Consider the following 6,831-nt stretch of genomic DNA (forward strand, 5'->3'; position numbering starts at 1 on the left):
CCACTTCCTGCTGCTGACGTTACGGGCGCGGATTTTTGAAAACAACAACAAAAATTGCATTCACGCCATAAAACGGGCGAGTGATTAAAATGTTCTTTGCCACTGTAAAAAAAAAAAAAGATTTAATCAGTATAGTCTTGTTTTCATTACCTATAATTGAAGAAAGAACAGGTTAAAACAATATTACAACTATAGCAACAACTGTAACATTAACGTTATTTTGGTTGTTTTGCTAAACTGGATTACATGAATATTGTTATATCATGGCCAAATGTTGTAACTTGTATATGACTGCATTGTTAGGTAGTTTGTATTGTAGTAGAGTAGATAAGAGTACTAATATGCAGTAACCTCCCCTGAGTGTATTGTGTTAGTAATGAACTGTCTCTGTGTGGTTTGGATGGTTGTGCAGCTCAGTGTGGCATCTATCAGAGACTATAATGTGGTGGATCAGTTCAACAGCAGACTGGAAGAGATCAGGAGCACACTGCTGGATCAGGCCATGGGAGAAGTGCTCAATGACAGAGTGACAGAGCTCTATCAGGAACACAGGCACTACATGAAGACCACCCGGGGTGAGAGATGCACACACGACTGCTTTCGCTTGCCATAGACTATCAGTGTGATAGTGAATGTGCAAGTGTTATTGTTAATATGCATTTCAAAAAGATTCTGAAAAATAAATTATATTGTGGTGTGTTTAACCTTTACTGTGAGCGCAACAAGCCGACTCACTAGCTTAGGACTTCAGAGTTCTTTTGTACTCAACACAAAACGTCAGTGAATAAAAGTCTTGAATCCAAAGTTCTTCGTTTGACTGTTTAATTATAAATCTTAAAACAAAAAAACCTAGGATATTTACTTTTCTTACAAATTAACTGTGCAGTTTTGCATAGGTCAAAAGACTGTGTTGCTCCAAAAGTCCAGTGGCTTCTGACTGTTTCATAGGGTTATATTTCTTTCATAATAAATCTAACAGCCAATCAAATTACGTTATACTACATCACTGGCTAACTGTTTACATTCCAATTTCTACATTTCATTTGCAACACAGGTTTTTCTCAGATTTTACAAAAACTCAAAATATTATTACTTCCATAGAAATGGCTTCAACACTTTACAACTTGGAAGTTGGTATTTGCTTTGAAAACTTTTGTGATTGTTTTTGTTAACTTTTTTATTTCCTTAATTTATTGAATTATAGACCATTTAAACTGATTTACAGAAACATAATAGCCAAATAAAAAGTGCATTAAAATCATACTGATATTCTGATTTACTAATTAGGCCTAGATGTTTGAGGCATAATCATAATTTTAGCACTATAACTGAACTTGTTTACATGAATCAGTTTAGTGTTGACAACTTATTCATCGTGACATGTTGGCAGTTAATTATCACTCAAAAATATCATTTGTTTCAATATGGCCTGGCCTATATATTACATTTTTTACATTCAGCAGACGCTTTTATCCAAAGCAACTTACAGTGCATTAAGGCTATACATTAATCCTTTGTAAGGGTGGTTTGCCTACAGAGGTTCAGGCTGTAGGATTGCCGAAAGGACTAAAGAAACGTTATCAGCTCAATGTTATAAAACTGTACATTTCTAGTCTATTACCACCCACTGCCACTTATACCAACGACGTAAATAAGCGCAGTTACAATAGCTAAATATGTGGGAGAGCGTTGCTATTAAGTGACTATATTGTATTGCAATAGGTAGCACACAAGTTAATATTGAGTCAAAATTAAAATGGTTTAATAACAATATTTTGTCATGGTTACACTTGAATTGGTTACAAAATAGATGAAGGATGGTAAAACATATAGTTAATTGTACCCAACATGTATGTAAAATATTACCTGAGAAGGAAAGAGAGAGGGGGAGATAGAGAGAGGGAGAAATAGAGGGAGAGAGGGCAAGGCCCTGAGAAGAGAGCTCCAACAAAGGAAAGAGTCAGCAAAGAAAAGCCAGAAGAGAGAAAAAGCCTAGAGCAACATTCACAGTCTTCTTTTATCCCTTCCTTGACCATGTGACTGAAACCCAAATGTGAGAAATTCAACCTGACCAATCAGCAGACTACAGCTTCACCCATTGTGCAAAAGGTGTGACAATTAGCAGACCCCCAATGCAAACACATGCTGGCCTAAAGGCCTTGATTGATATCATCACTTTAATGCCATCAGGAATGCCAAATGGGCCTTTTGTTACTCAAGATAGTTTGGGACAGGAAAAACAGAAGTCTTTGATCATTTTTGACCTTACACCTTTTTTAATTTTTATTTTATTTTTACCAGTATGTGTGTTTCCTGGGAATTGAACCCACGTCTTTTTGCGCTGCTAACACAATGCTCTACCACTGAGCCACAGAGACTTTTTGTTCTTTCAGAACAGATACAAAGCGAGATACAATCTTGCAATAGTTTTTTTTCTGATATGGTAATTCAAAGTGCTTTACATAAAAGAAAGTAAAATAAACATGAAGAAAAATAATAAAAATAAAACAAGCAATTTTAAAACTTTGAAAATGATTTAAAAATGGACTTATTTAAAAGGAATTTGAAAATTATTTTACATTAAAAAAAAAAAAACAGTGAAATTGTAAAAAAAAAGTACAATCAGTTCGGACATTGTACAGTGCTCATTCAATAAATGCACAGCTAAAGAGATGAGTTTTAAGTCTAGATTTAAATGTGACTAGTGTTTTAGCACATCTGATCTAGTTTAGCAATAGCTACTTACTTAGCCTATGCCTTAAGATTTTGCAACAGCTTAGAGAAAGATTAATTTGCTTTAATGGAAAGAAAGTAAAGCAGCAATTACTTAATTTATGTGTGCTGAAGAGGCCCTTACGAAAGGAAAATATATTTACCAATATATTTCTTAAAATATATTGTAATATATTATTTTCCCTTTTTATTTTCTAATATATTATATATTTGAATACATTTAATAATATATTAATGACACATATATTATATAATATATTGAAAAATATACAAATGATTGCCGCTTTCAATATATTGCAATATATTGGAAAAAATAAATATAAGAATATTTGCCTAATATATTACATGATATTTTCCAATATACTGCAATATATTTTTGTTTCATAAGGGTGGGTTGCCAAAAAAGGAAATGTCATACTTCCTGTATCCTTAGCAACCTGACTGTGAGTGTGTGCATGCGGATGTGTTAATGTTTTTCACCGAAAAAGGCATCCGGAAGAAATGATGTATTGTTTTTGAGACTATATAATGTTATGGTCTGGACACATCCCCTGCCGCATCTCGGGGTGAAGACTTACGCTTTTACTTTTTGTTATTATTTTTCTTATGAGTTATTGTTTAAAATAAAGCGAAACCATGTACAATGGTGATGCGTTTAAAACTTTTAAACAAGTCTCTGAGTAGTTTATTATGAGTAAAGTTATTATTTTAGTTTGTTCCTGATCCTGTATTACGAAGCTCTGCAGCGGCAAAGACCCAACTGAGCTGAGCTGGTTCTGGTGGGAGGAAGTGCAGAACTCTCTATTGCCACAGAGAAGACATCAAAGGTAAGAACAATGGTTTAAATTACCTTTGCTGGTTGGAAACAAAGATGTACTGAGAGAGTATCTGTATATTTCCTTAGATAAAATTTACACAACAAAATCATAAAATAGACAAAACAAAAAAGTCTTGAAAGTTTTATACTACAGTGACTTAAATGTCTAAAACATTTGCAATGCATTACGTACATTTCTTTTTCACAATAAAGTTGTAATAATGGATTTCATTTATAGGCTTTCTTTCATAAAAAAAAAAAACCGAGAATGTGCATTTTTTTAAATTGTCTTTTTCAGACATTATGGAAATTTTCATAGCAAATAGATTTTATGCGCTGCTGTAATATATTTAAACGGCTAGGTTCTGATTGTCTACTGTAAAGCTACTCAAGCCATACTTATGCATGATTCGTGAGTGAATTGTTCTTTGGAGTCAACGAGTCTGTTGAAACGATTCATTTAAATGGTTTTCTAAAGTCCTTTTTCCAGTAATTTCATGAAGTGTGTTTAACCCTACAGCACGAGTGAATCATCAGTGACCTTTTTCATCACATGCTCTTTTGAAGCTAAACTTCAGAGGACTTCATCTCAGTGAAAACAGGCAGCTCTGTCGTCCTTCTGAAAGATATCCAGTAAGTCTCCTGCCAGACTAAAGAGGGAGAGTCAACAGAAAGCAGGTGCTGAGGGATGATATATTAAGATGAATTTCCATATTACCTTCATTAATGTTTAACTCATCCTCTCTTTCTGACGTGAGGCTGTATAAAGCCTTGCATCTGCCGACTGAGTGGAATTCTGAGTCTGTTTAGGGGATTCAACACCCAAAAATGAAATCAGGAGTTTGTGTGTTAATAAAACAATGTTAAATATGTTTTGCTCACCGTTTACCCTCATTCTATTCAGATTCCGACATGCTTACCTTGACCGGGGTGCTCTGATGCTCGTCTGTGTTGTTATGCATGACTCATTCAACATATAGATGGATTGAGCATTGAGCATTTCCAGTTTAGACATATTTTTGTCTAAATTGGGCTTATTAAAATTGCAATACTGTCTCTCCACCCAGCAGCCTCAGGGAAACCCATATATTATAGTCCAAAAAGTTTAGGCTGTTTAAAAGGAGCAGCATAAACAAAACATTATGCTAAACTAGTGATTACCTAGTTTCTCAATTAACTCTTATGTTTATATCATAAAAATTCTCCAAAATCTTTGCACTGAAAAAGCATGCTGATAATAATTTTGCTAAAATAAAATATGCATAATGATAACAAATTTATCAACATAAAATGAAAAAAAAGTACTCCCGAAACCTTGCACTTGAAATGCATGCTGTTAATAACTTGATCAATGAATAAAAATAAAAAAGATATTCCCAGAAGTTCATACTTTAAATGCATGCTGATAATAATTTTATTAAAATATAAAGCATGATTTTAGTACTAATTAGGTGATTCTTTTTTTTTTTTCTTCTGTGAGCTAGCTCACCTTTTCTTTCCATTTAATGATGCTGTCACTGAATCGATGTCTTGATTTTGGTTTTCCATCTATCTCCACCAGATTGAGAATAAACACTGGAATTAAATGTATGCTCCGTTTCCTCCAGGTTTTTTTGATTGGAGAAGTTTGGCTGTTCTGTGTATACTTTCCCCATTTTCTCTAAAGCTGAAATCCAGATTTTTGTGTCAGTGTGAAGCTAAATGTCATATAATGAGCAATATAAACAGGACAGAAGCACCTAATAAGATCTCTGAGGAATAAATCAATTCTGTTTAAAGGGGACATATCATACTTTTTTAAATTCAGTTTCCTAAAGTCTAAGCAGTGTTTTTATGAACTTCCTACAGTTTTCACTCAGATTAGTTCTTCTGGTATTTAGGAATAACAGTCTCTGTACAGTTTCTTTCTTTTTATATAAATGTGACCCTGGAGTAAGTTGCTGGGGTGTATTTGTAGAAATAGCAAAAAATACATTGTATGGGTCAAAATTATTGATTTTTCTTTTATGCCAAAAACCATTAGAATATTAAGTATAGATCATGTTCCATGAAGGTATGTATTATATTTCCTACTGAAAATATAATAAAACGTTTTTTGTTGTTTTTATTAGTAATATGCACTGCTAAGAACTTGGACAACTTTAAAGGTGTTTTTCTCAATATTTAGAATTTTTATTTTTTCTTCGCATCCTCAGATTCCAGATTTTCAAATAGTTGTATCCCGGCCAGCTTTCTTTTTTTATTTATTCAGCTTTCAGATGACATATAAATCTCATTATTACTGGTTTTGTGGTCCAGGGTCACAGATTTCTGGACACCAATAGGTGCTTTTGACATGTTCCTTAAACTTAAATATTTATTATATGACCCTATCTATGAGATCCAAACCTTCTCTGTCACTTTATGTTTTCGTGATGCAGTCCTCCATACACTGAAGTTTGGTCCTGATGGCATTTTCCTTTTGTCTTTTCCCATGACTGTTTTTCCTTCTTCCTCATGTATAAATGCAAATACATAAACAGCAACCCATTTCATATCAATTCTGCAACACACAAATTTGTGTTGTAAACTCAAAAGACTTACAAAGTGACCGCCATGAAGAATTCAGCTTTGCTTTCATCCGCTATAGCGCTGACGTCCTGGACCAGTGACTGAATGTCCTCTACATTAACTTTGCATACGGCCTGCTCGATCTGTTTATGACTCAAATGCAAATGCAAATCCACCTGTAAGACTGACCTGTATGTCAGTTTAATCGCTTCAAGAAAAGCTAAAATAAAATACTTCATTGCTAGGTTTAAATGAATCTTGACTAATCAGCTAATTTCTTTTTTCTCATTAAATTTAAAATGCTTAAAATGTTGCCTTTTAAGGTTGAATCTGAATTAAGGTGTGTTGCAGAAACTTCTCTAAGAATTCAAGGGGAAAGAAATCTGTCAGTGTAGCTTTTATTTTAATGTATGTATACACACATATATAAATAAGTTATAAAATTATTAATATAATTATTCAGTTATATTAATATTTAGTAGAATACATGTATTTAAGTTACACATTGTATTACACTTATTGAATTAACTTTATTTAACATCTTATACACTCATAAAGCTTCTTTATTGGCATCAATGGTTCCACAAAAACCATTACCATCCACAAAACCTTTTCATTGCAAAAATGGTTCTTTACAGTGGAAAAAGGTTCTTTAGATTATTAAAGTGTTCTTCACACTAGGAAAAAAAATTCTCTTTTAAGAACTGTGTACTGAAAGGTTATTTGTGGAA

General features: G+C 33.2%; 1 long non-coding RNA gene across 1 annotated transcript; it reads left to right on the forward strand.

Moving 5' to 3' along the window:
• The first annotated feature begins 481 nt into the window (after positions 1-481).
• On the forward strand, positions 482-4,422 carry LOC132095523 (uncharacterized). Its single transcript, XR_009422454.1, has 2 exons — positions 482-575; positions 4,071-4,422. It is a non-coding gene; the product is annotated as an uncharacterized LOC132095523 (long non-coding RNA).
• The last annotated feature ends 2,409 nt before the right edge of the window (positions 4,423-6,831 follow it).

Source organism: Carassius carassius, chromosome 19, assembly GCF_963082965.1.
Source record: "Carassius carassius chromosome 19, fCarCar2.1, whole genome shotgun sequence".
Lineage (NCBI taxonomy): Eukaryota > Metazoa > Chordata > Actinopteri > Cypriniformes > Cyprinidae > Carassius > Carassius carassius.